At 44.8% G+C, this 20969-nt stretch overlaps 1 protein-coding gene across 1 annotated transcript in view; it reads right to left on the bottom strand.

Moving 5' to 3' along the window:
- MTIF2 (mitochondrial translational initiation factor 2) overlaps positions 1-20969 on the bottom strand; it is a 285890-nt gene that overhangs the window by 114139 nt on the left and 150782 nt on the right. The window lies entirely within an intron of this gene.

Consider the following 20969-nt stretch of genomic DNA (forward strand, 5'->3'; position numbering starts at 1 on the left):
GACCAACAATGACACAAGGAAGGCAGAAGTTGCTTGCTGCGTGCTGAGTTAGAGTCAGGCATTACACAGGAAGGAGGTCCGGGGCACAGGGAATACCCATTAGCCCAAAATGGGAAGAGGTGGTGCATTTTACCACACAAACCCCTTAGGATACTAGGCCCCCTTGATTGAAGAACGCTGCATAGGAGGGACCAAAACTTGAGCCTAAAGATGGCCCCAGCTATATTCTCTCCTGCAGACTGGGCTCCCTGTGCAGACATGTAGATTAGCATACACATAGTAGACAGGGAGAATTAATACGACACGTGTCCTCCCCAAAACTTTCTCTTAGACTAACTGATATAAGACTATGAATTAACACAAGTCACTTTTTCTCTCTTCCCTACATGACTTGTAGGTGGTTCCCTTAATTTAAAATCTCACTCCTCTCCCTGAAGTGATCTAAAAAATACCACACCTAATCCTTGCATGGTCTGCCTCCAATTCTGCACAGGTGGCGGTATATTACATGACTGGGCACATGCCATAAGATAGAATTTGTTACAGATATATGTACTACAGCAGGACTTTAAGGTAACTGCTCCTGCTTTTACAAACTACGCATTCTGGAACTAGATTAGACAGGCACGCAGACTTTGTACTGTTAGAGTTACACAAGATCTGGAATACGGGTCAAAAAGCAGAATGCACATGGTTATATGCCAATGTATATTTCTGTTAATAAAAATGGTACTAAAGATGGTTTGAAAACATAAGTGGTAGTCTTTTCTTGCTTAGTCAGTAAACTGATGGTCTTTCCAAATATTTACTTGGCGGAGATAACTAATGTCAAAGGAATCCTGTGTCTGGCAGTAAATCTCCAATTGTTTCTGCTTCCCTTAGCATACCAATATATTTCATGGCCTCTTGCCTCGAGATGCAAAACATCAAAGTGACGTTGTCTGCCTTGGTCAATTCTTGCTTTTCACCTGAGGTAAGAAGAAATTCAGAGAAATGCTCACCCTTTTCAATTTTAGAACTGTCATGGAGGCATCTTCCATTTGCCCTCCAGAGACGTTTTGCACAGAAGCAGCCTGTGTGGCTTCACAACCCTGTAAAGAAATATCTGCCACAGCCATGATCGATTTGTCTGAGGTTAATCTTCCTTATCAACCATATGAGCACTTCTCTCATTAAAGCTGTTTGAAGGATTTCCTCATAGTCAGGCATGGACCAGTGATCCTTATAGTATGTCAATTTTCGTTTGCATAGGAGAATAATTAGTTGGCATGAGAATATAAGCCCCAAGACAGTTTTGCATCTTTCGAATAACAGTCTGGCTGGCCTTCAACTTTAAAGATTAATATAAAAGTGCTTGAAGTGTGTCTTTGACAGGGAGAATGCACAATCTTGCCTATAATTGCTCCAAGATTCTCAACAGAAGTTGTAGGGTTGAAGCAAGACTTTCGATAACTGAGAAAGGTCTTTTAGAAGCCAGTTGTCTCAGAACTATTAAATGTGGAAACTTCCCTGCAAATGCTCAGTGAAGCCAGATAGTTATGAATACACGTGGGGCTTCATCTGAGGCTGAATGGCAACAAGAGAAAATGCCAATAGTTGTTTAACACATTTAGAGTTTCTTGACTAGCTCTAAAAGGAGGTATTGAAGCCCTAGTTTAGGTTAATTTTGTAATTGGCTTTGCTCTCGATATGCTCATAACTGAGCTTTTTTCGTGGCAAATGCGGCAAGACTGTTGGCCAATCCTGAACTGATAACGTCAGGGTCCTGACGTTATCTTTCTGACTTTCTGATGACCATCAATGATGAAGAGCTGCTTGCCGAAGGTGAACTGCTGTCTTGAAGATCTACGCATTTCAAGACGGCTGCTTGCTGTGTCAAAGACCTGCAATGAGCCCAGGAAACCTGGAGCTGCCTCTAAAATTAAACAAGTCACAAAGGGAGAGTGATGACCACTGTGATTCAGTGCGCCACCTCAGGCCGACCAAAGCATCATGCGCACTGAAGATCTCTCCAACCCAAGCTGCATTGCTGGGTTGAAAAGAGCAGTTACAGGTTCCCTGTCTCCCTGAAAGTGAAAATTGAGGGCGCTCAGGCCAAGCCCGGCACTGCTCTTGTGAATGAGAGCAGCATTAGGATTGGCTGCAGGGAATTCTGGGAGTCTGTGCTGGAGAGGATGAGAAGGAGAAGAGTGGTGGTGCGGCAAGACGGGCAGGTAAGTTATTTTTTAATTATTTCTATTTGTATTTTGTTGTAGTAGTCTCCCTACCGCTACCCCCCCACCGGCAACTAAGCGAAGACACCAGTCGCTACTGGTATCCTGCAATGGTTGGAGGCACTCTATAATTTGGCAAAAGACACTAATACTAAAACTAACGCTGACCTAACACAACATGAAACTCAGGCATTAAGAAAGGACTTTAAAGAGATGGCAAGTAGGGCCACGGCAGCCAAAAATAGAATCGGATTGTTGGAGAAAGCTACCATGTCTTCAAAGAAACCATGCAGTGTGGTTGCACCCAAAATAAATGTGCAGTTCAAGGCGGTAACAGAACTTGAGGACCAAAATCGTAGAGGCAATCTCAGAATCTTCGGCCTTCAAAAGAATGTGGAACGAGACACCAATACATGTGTAGAATTCCTGGAATCCTGGATACCAAACATCTTATCCATCACTTTCGAGAAGGAATTCAAGATAGAAAGGGCGCATACAATCTTCTCAGGCAAACCTGTAAATGAGATGTCCAACCCACTGAAAGCCCCAAGGACAATGTTTTTCCTTAAAAGTTCGAAATGCTGAGTCCATAATGTAGGAAGCTGGCTCTCTATATAGTGTACTAAAACGAAGTACACAATGCAGAGTGTGCAGGGAGACCCAGATTGGTATACAGAGGCAAAAGTAGAAAATACTAACGCTCTATTTGTGGTAGTGTGGTCGAGCAGTTAGGCTCATCAGAGGGTAGTGCTAAGCATTTGTTGTACTCAGAGGCAATAAATGAGATACATACTCAAGAATAAATCTGAGACAAATTTTGCAAAAATAACATGATTTTTATATAATTTTTAGGACCAAGAACTTTGTTGACGGGTAAGTACTTTTTAGGTCTCGGGACCATCCGGTCTGCCGAAGGCAGAACCGGAAGTCGAGAGATTTAATGACTTGGAGAAGAGGGGCTTGAACCCGCCCCTCTTCTCCCCTGTTCTCCATTGGCTGGCCTCTTGAATGCTGGCCAGCCATTGGAGAAGAGGTCAGTCATTCAGATCAGGCCCCGTCCTTTTCGGATCGGGGGGCGTGTTTTTTGCAAGAAGTCCCAAGGAGGAGATAACAGCAAAACACGCCCCCGAATCCGAAAAGGACGCTGCGTTTCTCCGAGGCATTTCAGCTTCGCCTCGGAGAAAGGCAGTGGTGTGCTTGTCTTCTCCCCCTGCTCTCGGCTCCCTCTGCCGCTCACCTGAATAGATTTCCTGCACGATCGGTAAATATTCTGTTTTCTCTCTGCCCACGTTGGGAAGGAAGTGTCCGTGCATCGTAAACGAGGCGGTTTCCCCAAGTCCGTCACTTTTGCAACGTAACTGTTGTTTTTAGCACGTCTGTGTATTTTAGTCTTGTTCATGCTGTAGCCTGCGTTACACCCCCTCCCATTCCCCCTTGATTCTTCTGGCGCCTGGCCTCAGGCATGTCAAATCTGCCCAGAGACCCAGTGGTTTATGGTTGATATCTTAGATAAGGAAGTGTTTTGAATACAGTGGCTCTGGCTCGCTGTTCGCCTCTTAACTTACAGCCGATCGATCCAGTGAAACATCAGAGCAAAGTCGGAAATGCGACATCAATCCTACACACACGTTGAACAGCGCAAACGATGACTTTTCCTCAATCTTCCCGCATTAGCATTTGGTGTCGCTGTGCCGGTGAGCTAGCAGGCTTTCAAACGTTTTTTTTTTTGCTGTGCTGGAGCGCTGTCAGAGTGCCACGCAGCACCACTTCACAGCGCCTCACATCATCACTATGCACAGCGCTGGCCCCGTCCTCGAAGCACACCAGCATCTCCGGTATGAGCCGTACTATATAAATACAGTGGGGCACGAGAGATGTCGACAGCCGACATCTTGTTTAATTATTTTTTGGAAATATCTTCGATCAATATAATAACCTAATCTGCGCTCCCTGTCCAGCCGAGCCTTAGCCCCCCCTGCCCCACCTAAGTGCTGAAGAGGCAAGTCATGATTCCTGTCCTCTGCTACGTCACATTCTGACATCCCTCCCAAGCGACCCACAGCTCTTGGGGCTGCTTCGTGCAACAGGCATCCGTGCAGGCTCTTTGGGCTGGAAGAGACCAGCTCTCCATTGATGAAACTTGTGTGCGTCCCTTTGCAGTAGCAGCAACAACACAAAGCCGATTTGAAAGCAGAAGTTACTAATACAATCTATGTGATCTATGTCACTATTTAATTTATTTATTTATTTTATTTATTTATTGCATTTTTATAAAGCGCGTACATTACCCAAAGGTGTCAGAGCGCTGTACAATAGAGCTGGTTACGTTAGTGAGGAATTAGCAGTTAAAAGCCAATTGCTCTGTTCGTAACCACATGCTGTGATTTGTTAGACTTCATGGCGCTCGATCGATCCAGTGAAACATCAAAGTGTTGTGCACTGGCCTGGCAGGTTGCTGGCAGCGCATACACCAACCCCCCCCCCCCCCTCGTGTGTGGCACCTCGGGCTGAAACAATTTCCCAGGCACCCACACAGCCGCCCCCCAGTACTTCATAGGTCTTTAAAAGACCATTCCCTTGTTAATGGGGCTTTGTTGGATTTTCACCCCTCCTAGAGCCCCTGCATCGCCACTATTGCTGGAAGAATTAGCACGTTACACAATACCAAGCCCTGTCAGCTGAAACCCCGAGGAATCGGGTTTCTGGAGCTTGAATCGGGAGGCGGGAGACTAGCCTTGAAATCGGTAGTCTCCCGCCTGAATCGGGAGGGCTGGCATGTCTGCTAAGGGTCACAAAGTAGGCGTGTTAGAGAGAGTAAATTATATTGATGTATGCAGCATATTTAATTTTGCACAGTTTCTTTTACTTCTCCTCCTATAGCTCGTTTTCCTTTACACAGCCATCTGAAACCACTCTCTCCCGTGTTTACATAATTGGTTATAGACGCGATACAGTGCAATGTTGCTCCCTTCCCCAGACTCAATGTTGAAGACAAAATACTCTATATTTTCCTGAATGTGATGCCACAGAATGTCGTCTGACTCAAAGAAGCTATTTCACTTCCACTTCCAAACTTCGTGTCAGGCAATCTTCCAACTTTCATTAGGCTTTGTAATAAAACCAAGCAGGAGGCTAATAATCGAAGGCTTGTTTTAGGATGTAGCCTTATTTGAGATACCTCGCGCCTACCTTTTAAGGAGCCATTGCTTTCCTGTCTCAGACTCTGCTTTTACATTTTCAACCCTGTATTGGTTAATTATGGTGACTTCACCCCAGCGCACCTCACAGGTTAAATGCATTTATTTTCTGTGGCAGACGTGGAGTTTACAGTTCAACTTTGCATTGCTTTCCTGTCCCAGACAGTTGCTAGAGGCCGCTCTGCTCCTCCGTTGTGGCCTCTCAGGCTGTGCGGGCGAGGCCTTTGGAGGAGGGGGCAGGGTAGAGCTGGGGCCGCTGTATCTCCTTGGCTCTCAGAAATCCCAAATGGGTAAATGCAGCTCCTTTCTGCTAATCCCTTATCTAACTTTCCAAAACGGTCAAATGGAGACCAGCTCGCTGATTCATTCTTCGGTACTCTGCTAGTCTAATACATGTTTGCAACATTTCTTCCGTCAGCCTGATTATTCTTAAATGCATGGTGACAAGAGGCTTGGATACGATTCTTCCGGTTTCTCATTCTAAGTCATAGAGCGGCCATTGTGGGAGGGGTAGAGCCGGGGCTGCTCTTCAAGATGCTCACACCCAGTGCTTTAAGTGGGAAAAAAAAACTGGGGGTGCTCTAAAAGGGGCGTGGTTAATGTCTTGAAGGGGCGTGGCCTATCCGAGTAGGGGCGTGGTCTAAATCAAAATAACTAGCACTGTGTGCTTAAGAAAATCATGAAGTCGCATCCAGCAAAGGATAATAAAATAGGCAAAAAGGTATATTTATTAAGTATAACCCATAAAAATACCAAACACTTTAAAAAACATGTAAAGAATATTTATATTACTTAGAAATCTATTGCAGGATTCCCCAAAACCCTCGAAGATATTCAGTGTGTTTGTTTTGCTGGGGTTTCTCACAACAATTTTCTTCAGCAGACCTTCTACCTTTTGCAAGCCAACTCTTTACATACAGCTTTGGGTCAAATGTTTCAAATGGAGGACCATTGAGTTTTATCCATAGGCATGAAGATTTTTCCATTTTCTTTCACACACGGCCAGATGACATAAATTGAGGATTTCTTAACTGTGACCTTTATCTGTCACATGGCTGTAGTCCATAATTATATACTTTAACTCCTGTCAATATTTTAGTAGGAGGACACACACAATTTTCTTTTGTTAAATTCAATTCATGCTAGATGTGACATAAATTTTTGTAAAATTACAGTTTATGAATCTTATCCTTTTTCAGCTCAGTCCAAATGGACTTCAGTACCACCGCCATCGAATCGGGGAATGGGACCGCTGGCCTTCAAGGTGGAGGCCCCACGATAGGCATTACAATGCGACTGCCACTACGGTGTTCGCAGTGCCTATCTTTTACATTGCAGCAGGTGCTGCTGGCTGCATCATCCGCCGCAAAGTAAAAAAAAAAGGAACATGTTAAATATATCGGTGCCTGCCACATGGTTCAGTGATATGTTGTGGGGCATCATAGATGCCCCCCAGGACCCATGTCTGAGGGCCAGGGGTAAAGGGGCCTGCTACGGGCCCCCAATGTCCCTTTCGCCAGCATTTCCATGGCAGGTGAACCGCCATTGATAAGCTGGCGGCTAAGGGATATCGTAATCCCTGCTGCAGTGCATGGTAGGCACCACCAGCATTGTAGGAACCACGAGCCCCTCCACCACACCGGCGGGCTCAAGAAGCCCGTCGGGTGCGTGGTGGTTGGTCTGTCCGACCGCCAGGTAACCACCCGCCATTGTAATATGGCGGGCTGTGACGCAGTCACCAATGGCGGTGGGACCGCCACCGACGGGGTGACGTGGTGGTCCCACAGCCATTATAATCACCCCCTAAGTTTGGTGTGCATGCAAATCCTACATTGCCAACCCCTGGCAAGTTGCACTGCTAGTGCTGGAAAAAGGCCAATGGAGGTACCAATGGGTGAGGTGGACTGGCCTCAAGGGTCTTGTGACCTCAGTGACAGATTCACTGTCGATCTAGGATGTGCTTCTTCATATGCCTGCCCGTAAGACTGGAATTGAACTGCAGTATGGATTGTGGTGGACAGGTCCACCTGCGGGAGCTAAGACACCTGGGCTTCTAAGGTCTATCGGGCCTTCTAAGGTGTAGCATCGGAATAAGCTCTGTCAGGAGTGTGGTATGGTGAACTGGTCATGAAGGTCTGAACATGGTTCTCCAGTTCCAAATTCAGCAGCTCTGGCCAGAGTGCCACATTCTCTCCCACACTGAACACCATACTGCCCCACTGAGAGAAACTCGCACTGCCTTCAGCACAACTCAATTGTGCTGCGACTAAATTCAAATTATGCACTAAGCAACAGTAAAATGCTGCCTGAAAAAAAAGGAATAACACCCTGGAAAAAGCAAACACTCATAGGGAATTCATGAATAAGCAAAGCATGCGAACTGTAATCAGAAAAAAACATGGTTACATTAACGGTTTTAAACTCATTATTCAGAAATCAGTAAGTGATTTTGCCTGAAAAGTTCAAGACATGGCTACTGGACCAGGAAGGGACCCCTTTCAATGTCCATTGCTTATATCCTTTCAAAATGTATGTAGTTTGGTTTAAAAAAGACCACATCCCCAAACACAGAGCCGCATTTTATAAGCTAAAATAATTAAAAAGTTGGAAACGATCATATTAAACGTTTCCACTCTACCCATCAACCAGTTATTGCAGTCCCTTTAGGAATGGCGCACTTACCCACCCTGGGAAAACAATGTTGTTCAAAGAAAGAAGATAAAAAGAAACTAGCGCTTTCACTGGCAAACTCTGTAAAGTGGCGCTAATGTGTGTGGGTGTAAATAACAGTCTGGCCTCTCTGCTGTCCACTCTGTATTGCTTTATTTAGGTATTTAACTATTTTTTCTCTCCATTCCGAGGTTTTTCTTTTCAATCGAAAACGGTCAGAAAATGAGGACATTTACAGCCAAAGTGTTCAGCCTTTTTTGGATCAATTTCACAGGGGAACAAATAAAGAAAAGGAGAGGCAAGAGAGAGTACCTTAAGAGCTGCCTCTTGAAATCAGCACGTAAGCAGGAGCGAGACAGAGACAGAAAGAAATGGAGGAATAAAGAGGAGGGCAGCCGCCAGAGGCAGGTCAGGAGTAGTGGACATGGTCCTTGCCATGAAGGAAAAGAGACAGCGTTTATTTTTTCTCCGTTCTCTGCCCTTCCCAGAAAGGCTGAGCCTTCCTGCAGCATAACAAAAGGCAGAGGGCGGGTGGCCTCTGACTCCAGGCAGGTCAAGTGCAGGGCCATTAGGTAGCACTTTCACGTGCTAATGGCCCTGTGATAACAGAAGGGAGAGGGGAAATTCCTTTGTCCCCTCGTCCCCCCCACCCTTGTCCCCCGTGTCCCCCCCACTCCAAAATCTGGGGGGGATATATCCCCCGCGTCCCCCACACTTCCTACGCCCATGAGTGCAGCAACAGTGGGCAGAGTCTAAGCACCGGCAGTTTTTTTTGGGCCCTCAAAACGGGTCCGAAAAAAAATAAATAAAGAACGGACTACCTTTAGTAGCCACGAAAATAGAGCCCGATAGAGACCCGTTTCGAGGGCCCCAAAAAAAAACTGCCGGTGCTCAGACCCGGCCCACTTAAAGCCCTGCTCACACCCTGCATAGCTCAAGAAGCACACAAAATAATGCCATGGCTTAACAAGAGAAGCGCAAGAATGTTATCTGAGCTTTTGTCACCATGCATTTAAGAATAATCTGGCTGATGGAAGAATTATTGTAAAAATTTATCGGACTCGCTGAATAACCAATAATGGCTCAGCGAGACGGTCTGCCTCTGGCACTTTTGGAAAGTGGTGGAAGGATTACCAGAACCAGCTGCTTTTACCCAGAGCAGTGAATCGCCATTACATATGGAAATGCGCGATGAGAAAGAGACATTCCATTTGGGCTGCATACATTGCCTCGGAGAAAGGCAGTGGTGTGCTTGTTGGTCTGAGCAAGCATGGTGGTTGAAGGGCGCTATTCTTACTTCGAGTTGTGGGCCTCGAATTGCTGATCTCCCCATCAGCAAGGGGCTTTGGGGTGCTCCTTGTGACACGCAGTGAGGGCGCTTCCTCCTCCATCAGCTGAATTTCTTGGGGTGCCACGTAAACCTCAAGTTATGCAGTCCGAGATGAGGATCGCCCCCTAAACAGAAGTGTTGACATTATATTTCGACTTGCTCACTTTGCGCTCCGCGGGAATAAAAATTCGTCCACCGATGCGCTACTTCCGAATCACATGACAGCCAATCCCACGCCTGAATGTATACTGGCAGTCGTCTGAGAGTGGAAAAGACTCTTAATCTGTAAAGTGACACAAGATTGGAGCATTTTCGGCACCTCATCCAATCCTACGCAGCTGCACAGAATTCGAATGTGCTCATTGGCTTTGAAGTACGCACGTGCCTCTGAGGTTTCTATAAACAGTCCGCTAGCTGGTGGGAAATTGGGAACTATTACAGATTCAAGCGGATTAAACGTGAGTAGCTGCTAGTGTAAGGTAAGTGAATGTGTGACCGAACGGGCAGTAAAATTTTAGCTGAACGGTAACAAACTTCTTTGCAAACTCCTCTGTGACAGCTCTCTCTTCCCTGTTCTTGAGTTCTCTTAATGACTACGTTGCATCGTACACGTACACGTGCATTCTACTCTGCATTTCCCTACTGGCTAACGCTTGGATGAACTCAACAGTTCTTGCCATATGGGCAAAAGTCCAGTGTTTTAGCGGTGGATATATATCTGGGCATGCAGTTGTTTAACTGTCTCATGGCTAAGGCCCACTTTACTTGCTGGGCGACGCTGGTGGTTGTGTTTGGTGAACTCGTTCCTGCAGCAGCTTTGATGAGGCAGGACTGCTGTTCTGGGATCTGTGTTAAAAACCTGCACGACAGGCTCTCAATTTCAGCAGTCGAGGCAGGGCAGACACAGACAGGTGCTTGACTTCGGCAGGCTTTTTAGGTCTCGGCTCGAAGGCTGCCACTTTTTACAGCCACTCTGCCTATGGCTGGAAGACGTAGCCCCCCCCGAAATCTTTTTCAGCCCCCCCCCGCCCCCCCCCCCCGGAATTTGGCTCTAGTTGCCCGCCTGCATAGATCTTATGTGGGTTACACTTTGCATCTGTCGGTGTTCGCTGTCAGGGCTTAACAACAAGCATTACAATGCAATGGTCTCGGCATTGGTAAAGTTAGAGCTATTGCTCATGACAATGCCGTTTCTTTAAATGTTTTAAAAACAAAAACATAAACAAAAATAATGTCATGAGCAATGCCAATAGCTCTAACTTTACCAATGCCGAGACCATTGCATTGTAAATGCTTGTTAGAATATGAATTTACAAAGTTCGGAAAATAACTCAGTGTTGTGGGCAATTACGCACAATGAAAGTCTGTAGAGAAAAATGCTAAAATGCATATAAAATTGTACAATTGGTTCTAGGGTTTCACCTTCGAGGTTTAGAGTAGCAGCAGGGCCACTCATGGAGTAGGTCTCAGGGGACTTGCCATCTCTCAGCGGGTGCTTGCTTTCTGGTTAGCTAGATTCCAGATTAGACTCTTGGTCTCAGTGTCAGCTGCCGGTGGTCTGGCACCTCGGGTATTGCTACGACACGGCTCCGGTAGGTCCTGGTGCCTCTCACTTGTTGGGGGGTACAAATCTGACCCTTGGGAGCGGTCAGCTCCAAGTGAGTTCTTTGGCGATTGGCGAAGGGCTGGAGGTGTTTTGGTGTTCTTGAGGCCTCACAGCAGCAGCACAAGTCAGCACACCACGATGGTCTAGTCCTTGGAGGCAGCAGGCAGGGTTTCGTGGCACAATTCTGTAGCAGGTACTCTGTTCTTGGGTCTGCAGCTCTTCTTTGTCCGTTATTTTCTTAGGTCTGTCGAATCTAAAGTTCAAGGTCCCGGGGTGCCACCTAAATACAACATTTAGGGGCTTTAAAGGGGGGGGGACAGGTAGTAGCCCATGGGCTACCCACATTTAGAGTGTCTACACCCTCTATGTGACCACTTATTTTGGGGAGCGGGCACAACCCTGACCATAATTGGCCTATTGCCTCACAAACAGGATGGAGGAAACTGAAAAATTGGGTCCCTGTCACCTGCCCCACCTTAGGGGTGGAGCTGGCTGAATGTGGGCCCACTTCCTAATCTTAGGGCAATAAGGCCTGCAGTAGGGGGTGACTTACCTATACCTCATGTAGTGTCTGGGGGCATGGCACACAGGAATGTGTACCATGTCAACTTTTTCGTTTTCTCTGCACCAAGACATGCAGTCTGCAATGGCAGTTTGCATGGTCTTGGTGAGGGGTCCCTAGGGTGGCACAATTTATGCTGCAGCCCTAGTGGACCCTCTTCAGTTCCAATGCCCTGGGTACCAGGGGTACCATTTACTAGGGACTTACAGGGGTTTCTGAAGTTGTGCCAATTGTGGTACAGTTTTAGGAAAGAGATCTGGCGCTGGGACCCTAGTTAGCAGGAACCCAGCGCACTTTCATTCGAAATCACATCATGTTCCAGGCAAAAAGTGGGGGCTAACCAAGTCAAAAGAGGCACTATCCCAAATATGCTATCTCACATGAGGTAGGTGCAGCACATACAATGGAATGGCACCAGCCTTTCAACCACGCAAAAGATGGTCACCCAGCAGAAAAGGTGCTTGGAAATACAGTAATCTCTGCGAGACTTACCTATTTCCTTCTCATTTACTGGCTCAGCTAAACTCCAAACAATTCACAAAAGGAAAACAATGAGCCTGTCTGAGCCAGCTGACTTACAAACTTATATCTCTACTTCAACCCAACTGGAGATGGTAACCTGCAGACTGTCTAAGGCTTTTTGTTCCCACTAGCTGTGTGAGGTGGTCTACCATACTTCTGCTCTCCGTTGTGATGCAGGGGGCATATAACTAGTGGTTCCTCATTAGTATAGTGTGCTTTGTTGGTAAACACATTACCTTGTTTGGAGGGGTTAAATCCACATGTTTACGCATTGAGACGGGAGACGAGGGTTGATATTTCTTATCCTTTTCCCCTGATCTGTATGGCCACAACCTTTTACATTCACTCCACTGAGCCTCCACAACTCCTGATTATATTGTCCGCACAAACATGATTAGCAGTCACCCTTCTCATAGGCATCTAAGTTGACCTGAACTCCCTCAGGCCAGATTCTCTTATTGTCCATCAAATTAGGTCTGTAAGGGTCACACACTTTTCGCTTGCGGTTTGCAATTTACCCAAAACAAGGATGAAACACCTTGTCCTGTATAGTCCTCTCCTTGCACCTCGTACCCTCCATAATGCTGATGGCTGGGGGAACTGCAGTTGGCAGTACATTTGCTTTCCACGAACATTTTAGGGGGTTATTACTTGTACTAGGGTTTCTGTTCACTTCAGCCTTGGAATTTCTAATTTAATTTGATATCTAATTTATATTGTTGGTTTGTTTCTTTTGAACTGTTCTGGAGTAAGTGGTGGAGACACATGCATCCAGTGTGCCGGTTTGTGGCGTCCTGCGTTCAAATATAATTATGGGTGGGGAGGTGTTGGATTCCCCATTTCAGGAATAGGTTCTGGGATGGGGTTTGATTATGGGGCGTTTTCTCTTTGAATTTGTACTGTGTTACGGTTGCGCTTTTCAGTTTTCCCACAGCACTCTCCTACCAGTCTTTCCCTCCCTCCTTCCCATTTCCTATAGTAGTGAGTCCACCTCAAGCTTTGCACCAGTTATTTGCCATAAGCACAATACAGATACTTTCAAAAACACTCTTAGGGGTGCAATACAACTGTGACACATGCACAGGACACAACCCCTCTTACATGACTGCTCTCACACGATGAGGCACCACAGTGGGTGAGTTGAGAATTCTCACTGGTTTGGGTTTCCCTATAATTTAGTTCACTACACTAGGTGAATCATCAAGATGACAGAAAAACACTCACGATTCTCTCACTTAATGCCAAAAATCCGAATCACCCCACTAACAGAAGGAAGATTGCAAATTACTGCAATAGACAGAGGGGATTTTGAGATTACAGGAACCATGTCTTGACTCACACGAACATTCTAATTTTCATACCTTATGGATTGCAGAGACCATCTGCTCTCCAGCTTTACACAAGAGAAATTAAGTACTCACTATCAACTCCCAAAAATCCATAATTATCATAGTGTCCAATTCACACAACAACCTGGGTAGTAGGCTTATAGCCAAAGCCAAAAAGAATGAAAAACAATTGACATCATAAACATGAACGCCCCTACTGACAACTCAGAATTCTGGTAGGAGATGGACAAGAATGGGCTTGATTTGCCTGGAACCAGGAAGTGGTCCTTGGGAGCGACTTTAATCTGCCCCTACGAAGAGCTCTAGCCAGACTGCGCTCCAGTCAATACAAACTAGGCAAGGAATTTATCCATATGAATATGTCTCTTTCCTCAAATCCAGAGGTGAAAGTGAGGATTAATGGACATTTATTCCACTAATTCAAGCTGTCTTAGGTACGCATCAGGGTTGCTCTTTGTCACCACTCCTCTTTCTACCCGTCACAGAACCTTTGCTCCTGGCACTAAGAGATCACAACAATTTCAAAGGGATTCCGTTTCTATATGGTAGATAACTAGTAGGGGCATACACTGACAATGTATTAATCTTCTCTGAAGATGCTGACCAGGCTATCCCAGTCATTATGCAGACAATAGAGCTATTCAAGGTGTCTGGTTACTCAATCAATCAAGAAAAAACAGAAGTTGTCCCACTGAATTAACAATGCTTATCAAACAATCAGTGATTAAGGTCTAAAATGGCAAGTCTCCTCCCTCAAATCCTTTGGCATTTGCTTCAGTTTTGATTTGAAAGACTAGGTGGCCATTTTTGAAAAAAAAAGGCTGACAAGATTAGAGACTTGCTAGCCACATGGTCTAACAAATAAATTACTTAGTGGGGAAGGACAGAAACCATCAAAATAGCACCACCTATTAGTTACTGTCGAGACCTATCTCACTCTGGTCCACCACTCCAATACTGTAAAAAAATACATAGCTTATTTGTTTGTGGGAGGGCAAAATGACTAGACTATCTCTTAGCACACTAACAATGAACACAACTAAAGAGGGTCTCAACCTCCCTGACTTCCCGAGATACCAATTTGCCTTTCTGGCCGCCCAAGGTGCCTGGTGGTTCCAGAAACAAGCATGACAGGCGCCGTTGAGGTTATAGATAAAATCCCACCTGTTGCATCCCTTACCACCAAGTACTGCCCTACCTATACATCTGATCTTGCACCTGCAAATGGAGCACTCACAATCAGATGTGCAGCTCCACGCAAGCATAGCTTTGGTATAACAAAAAAAATAAACTACTACAGAAGACTGTTTACTTAGAGCACTGGGCAGAAAATGGCATTCAGTTGGTGGGCTAGGAGAACCCCTGCCCTTCTACTCTTTGCACGCAACATTCTCCCTTAGGTACATAGAATTTTACTACTTCCTCAAACTTAAAAGTGCTCTTAGCAAACTAGGCCATCCACACTCCCCAGACCTCCCTGATCTATTTGGCAAATTTATGAAGATTGGCCTCTCAGCCTTGCATATATATATATATAAACTTACTGAATCCCCAAATAAATATCTGATAAAACATCTAAAAAGAAATAGGTGGGATACAAATATTAAACTTGCACAGGCTCGCTCCTTTACACACTCAACATGGCAAAAGATTTGGCAATTTCACTTCCTTCCAAAAATTACTTTCGGTCTAGCAGAATTATATTTTTTTTATATCCATACAGCATATTTGACTCTGGCCGAACTTCACAAGCCGGGGCTGGTTCAATTTAGGCTATGCTGGAAATATGACGAATTTCAGGGTACACAGATCACACGCTTTAATCAAGTAAATATGTTGAACACTTCGGGAATATAATACAGAGACTGATTTAAGACGGCCTCAAGATACCCTTTACTGTTGACTTCCTGGAAATTGTCTTGGGCGTTTTTTCTTACCAAATTTCATTACCTTACCTACTCCTGCCTCACTTCTTCTTGACGTGTTACTGCCCTTGGGAGCCAAGAAGATATTGATGGAGTGGAAATCAACCTCCATGGTATCATTTAAACAAACAGTGGTCACTGCTCTGCTGTACTAGAAGTGAGGATAACATATTGTGCTTGAAATTCCATTTGTTTCATTGCTCGAGACAACTCAGGGACAGCTTTGACTAATATCTACAGAAATGTAAACCTCTGATCTTTTATGGCCGTGGCTGTACATGCGGAATGCAAAATTAACAGTTGATGGACAGAATGCAGAACAATGTCATACATTCACCCCAGTACAGAGATCTGGGCCTAAATCCCTAGTTTTTTTGCTCAACATGCCATTCCAGTTTGGACCCAGCCATATGCAAATCAGTCTTGACCCTGTGCCTCATGGGAACAGTCCAGCCCGAACTACCAAGTCAGGTCCTCCCTGGACTGGAAAAAAGCATCCTAGGACCGGTTTCGGGGTGTCACCCCTCTTCAGCCAGGATAGCTTGATTCCAGTGGCATGGAGAGCACGGGATCCACGTCTGGGAATACCCGTCCCACTCGGGGTGACAAATGCAAAAACAACAGTTGATGTACAGAAGGCAGAACAATATCATACATTCACCCCAGTACAGAGATCTGGGCCTAAATCCATCGTCGTTTTGCTCACCATGCCATTCCAGTTTGGACACAGCCATATGCAAATCAATCTTGACCCTGTGCCTCATGGGAACAGTCCAGCCCGAACTACCAAGCCAGGTCCTCCCAGGACTGGAAACAAGCACCCTAGGACAGGTTTCGGGGTTTTACCCCTCTTCAGCCACAATAGCTTGATTCCAGTGGCATTGAGAGCACAGGACCCACGTCTGGGCATACCCGTCCCACTCGGGGACAAATGCAAAAACAACAGTTGATGGACAGAATGCAGAACAATGTCATACATTCACCCCTGTACCGACATCTGGGCCTAAATCCATAGTTTTTTTGCTTACCGTGCCATTCCAGTTTGGACCTAGCGGGGTGGCGGAGTGAGCTAAAGAATGATGATGGATTAAAACGAGATCAGTTGACTGGGAGTGAGTGCTTGCAATGTTCAACACTCCGTCCATCATCCCCTTTGGTTTTGCTTTGTTCGCCCTAAGTTGGCAAGGTATGCCCAGACGTGGGTCCCTTGCTCACTTTGCCACTGGATGCAAGCTAGCCTGGCTGATGACGGCTGATTAGCCAGAAACCGGTCCCAGGATGCTTGTTTCCGGTCCAGGGAAGACATGGCTTGGCAGTTCGGGCTGGACTGTTCCCATGAGGCACAGGGTCAGTCAGCCTGATTTGCATATGGCCATGTCTGAACTGGGGTGGCGGAGTGAGCTAAAGAATGATGATGGATTAAACCCAGATCAGTTGACTGGGGGTGAGTGCTTGCAATGTTTAACACTCCGCCCATCATCCCCTTTGGTTTTGCTTTGTTCACCCTAAGTTGGCTGGGTATGCCCAGACATGGGTCCCTTGTTCACTTATAGGGATTAATGACAAAATATAAATTCAAAGTATTTACAATGTGGGTATAATGAAAATGATTCCACGTCCAAGTGAAGTCAACAATACAAATTTATGGAAGAGACACCATCTGACATTGTGCTAAGTTATAAAGTCCTGTTGGAACCTTGACCCAAAGTTACGAAGTCCAGCAAGGAGAAAGTGGCGAGCTGGTAGGGGAACCAACTTTGCCGTGTCTAATTTGGTAGGGCCCGACTATTCAGCATGTTTCATTAACAAAGCTGCACTACTTAACACAGGCTAGCTCCCTAAACACAGATGGGAAACGTAGACGCTACTAAAGGAGGAGAAGTTAGATTTGATATTTCTTTGTAAATCATGTTTACCAGTTTCCTCCAACTCAGATTCATATTTAGCAATTCCCCCCAGATTATAGCATTTTCCAATGCGACAGGATTGGTCAGAGAGGGAGAAGGATGGCCATGATCTTTTAGGAATCAGTTACATTGGAAGTTACTGAAGAATTCTTGGCTATTGGCCCAGAGTTAATATACTGCTGACAGACCCAAACCTTCCATACCGATGGCTTTAATCCTAACTTATCGACCTCCTAGCCCAAACGCGGATTTCAGAGAGAAATTTTTAGAACACTGCAGTCTGTGTCAATTAATTTTGACCACATGCTAGTAATAGGAGATATAAAATATAAAGTATCATGGAGACAGTACCTCAACCAGCAACTATTAGCAATTTTCTTCCGAGATAGTGGGTATAAACTTGGGGCAAAAGGTAAATTAGCTACACATGTAAAAGGGCACATGGTGGACTTCATGTTTTTTAAGCCAGTGGAGAGGACAGAGGACATTGAAATCATAATGATCACATGATCTGACCATTTTCTCAATAATTTGACTACATCAATCTTGATTAGGAAAACGGAGGAACGTAAAGGAAAAAAGATTGATTCAATAAGAAAATGGTACAAAGAAAGCCAATATAGAGGCTCCGGAACCATATAGAGAGCATTATTTAACACCACAGAATAAAGACTCTCTTACAGTAAGAACGGGTGCAACAGTTAAAGCTATCTACAAGGTGGCTGACCAAGTAGCTCCCGGGGCTAACATACGTATTAATTAATTGTGGCTCTATTCAGGCCAGTATTAGAGATAATTCTACTCTGCTAATGACAGAACATGTGTCATCTTCTGAAGAGGCTGTTAAGCAGCTTCCAGCACAAGTCTAGTCTCACTGAAAGGCACGCTGATGTCTCTAAAATACAGATCTGCGAATGACCCATGTCCAACTAGATTTTTTTATTCTTTATTCATCTCTATAATGCATCTTCTAGAGGAATTAATGACTCATTGATATCTGCAGTTATCCCAGAACAGTTTATATATGGGGTGGTTAAGTCCCTCACAAAGAAAACAGGTCTTGATATTAATGATTTAAAAAAAGACAAAAACGTAGGCCTATTACGCTACTCCCTATAAGGTCTTTGAGAAGTTCCTGGCAACTTGGCTCACCAATCTGAGTGGGGAAATCCTTACTTTGAAAAAATATCAAGTAAGCTTTAGTATGGCATTAATAAGATTATGGAATAAATAAGATTATGGCATTAATAAGATTCTGGCAACGCCTGGGTTGTGGAGAGGTCCAAAAAATATCACAGTGGTGCAAATGTGAGATCTTACAGAGTGAAATGAAGTGGGCAAAGGGTGTTAGGGAAAGGATAGCTATGGTGTGTAGGGAATTGAGAGTGGACTTGTGCCAGCAGAACTTACAACCTAATATATGTAAGAAGGAACTTAGAATATTAGGGAAAGAAATGTCATATGGCCATGATCTACAGCACTTGGAAGAGAAAAGATCTGTGCGTTATAGGATTAAGTTATGGCAAAATGATCAACAGTTCCCATATACAGATCTACTTCCCAATTGCTAGCTTAAGAATGAATTACTAAAAGTAAGAATTGGAATCAACCCATGTTATGCTAATAAAAGGATTAAAGGGGCAATAATAGACCGTGAAGGGCGGTGTATCTGTAACCTAGGCAAAAAATGCGATATTTTGCACATCTTACTAGACTGTCTAAAAGTACTTGACGCACAAAAATTGTGTTTACGTCCAATCTTCATAAAATATGATGTTCAAAATCATGCACAGGCAGTAGACCTGTTAACTGAAATGCACTCTATAGATATAGCATGTGCAATTGGGAGGTTTATGCTTGAAGTTAAAAACTTTTTGAAAAATGTAAAGAACTGGAGTTCTCCTAACGGCATAGTCTACGATGAAATATATAATTGTTTTTATTAATGGAATTTGATTTTATATAGTTTTAATATAGATAATAATTTCAGCTGGTTTTAACCCATTGACCGCGGCGAGAATTCCGCCGCGGTGCGGGCGAATTAATGATTTGGCAGAGTTCGGACGGACCCCGGCCGTCCTCCGCACATGCCCACTGTGATGTCGGACAGCCGGGGGCTGTCCGATGCATGCAACGGGTTAAAGGACGATCGATGTGTTTTTATGTGTTTAAGAACTAATGGTCTAAATTAACATTCTTTTTGACTGACTAGTAAGCTTTAGGTGCAACCAGGGTACAAAAGTACTGCAATTGTAGACCTGGATTGATTAAGAACCTGATAGGACAAGGACATTTGTGGAGATCTCTCTGCACAAACATAATCACAACCTGTTAATCGATTATATAAGGAAGTGTAGGCTACACCAGCAAACTGTAAATGCTGAAGGTAAAAAATAATATTTTGAATAGAGGCATGTAGTGGATCACTATTGTTGTTGGTGCAATATATAACAAATCTTTTCCATTTTGCAGCATAAAATGCTCTGGTAGTAAGCTTTCTTGCTTCCTTAAGAACAGTCATGCACTCTGGAGGCAAGTTGAGATAGCCAAACTCTATGACTTCTGGAGCCAAATCGCTAGATTGAGCTCCATGGGTTTTGGGTGTCTGACTTCTCCATGGTTCTGTATGAGAAGGCTGGAATTGAGATGCAGCTTTTGATGTGAACTACTGATAGTTCCAAGAGTGTTGTGAACCACGGTTGACATGCCCAGTTGGGAGTCTCTAGCATCAATGTGAGGGATGTTTGCCTGAGCTTCTGAGTAGGCAAATATCCCTGACTAATTCATCCATAGCAAACACAAGGAGATGATGGACGGAGAGCTGAAACTTTTCAGACACTCGCCCCCAGTCACAGATCTGGGTTGAATCCATCATCGTTCTTTAGCTCACTTCACCACCCCATTTCAGACACAGCTATATGCAAATCGGTCTTGACCCTGTGCCTCATGGGAACAGTCCAGCCCGAACTGCCAAGCCAGATCTTCCCTGGACTGGAAACAAGCATCCTGGGATCGGTTTTGGGCTAACAGCCCTCATCAGCCAGGCTAGCTTGAATCCAGTTGCAAATAGAGAAAGGGACCCACGCCTGGGCCCCGGGCTCACTGTGCCACTGGATTCAAGCTATCCTGGCTGATGAGAGGTGAAACCCCGAAACTGGTCCTAGGATACTTGTTTCCGGTCAAGGGAGGACCTGGCTTGGCAGATGGGGGATAACGACTTAAAGCAAGGAAAGAGCAGTGAAGTAACACAGAACAAAAACACAATGTGGAAGAAGTCCTTTGCAGCAAAGAAAGCGAAGAGCATCACCAGCAATACGAATATACAATGGGAGGGAAAAACAGATGCACTCCCATTAAGTGCTAAACATCAAATGTCAAAGAAAAAGGCAAAAGGAAAAACAATTCTGTGATATTAGCAGTGGAAGAATACAACTCATTGAATTTAAACAATGCGAGAACGGAGAAAAACCCATAGAATCAGGGACTTGAAATTGATAAAACAGCATCTAATCATGAGCAAGGAGCGTACTCAAAACCCAATCTAAGTATACATTAAAGTATTGGTTACAATGCTATGTGTAGCGGGACTATCAAAAGGGTGCAATCGAACCAAGTGAAAGCCCGAAGTAGCTGTATCTAGGGATACTTCTATGTCAACAAAGAAAATCCAAGTAATATGGCAGTATGT

Source organism: Triturus cristatus, chromosome 6 (assembly GCF_964204655.1).
Source record: "Triturus cristatus chromosome 6, aTriCri1.1, whole genome shotgun sequence".
Lineage (NCBI taxonomy): Eukaryota > Metazoa > Chordata > Amphibia > Caudata > Salamandridae > Triturus > Triturus cristatus.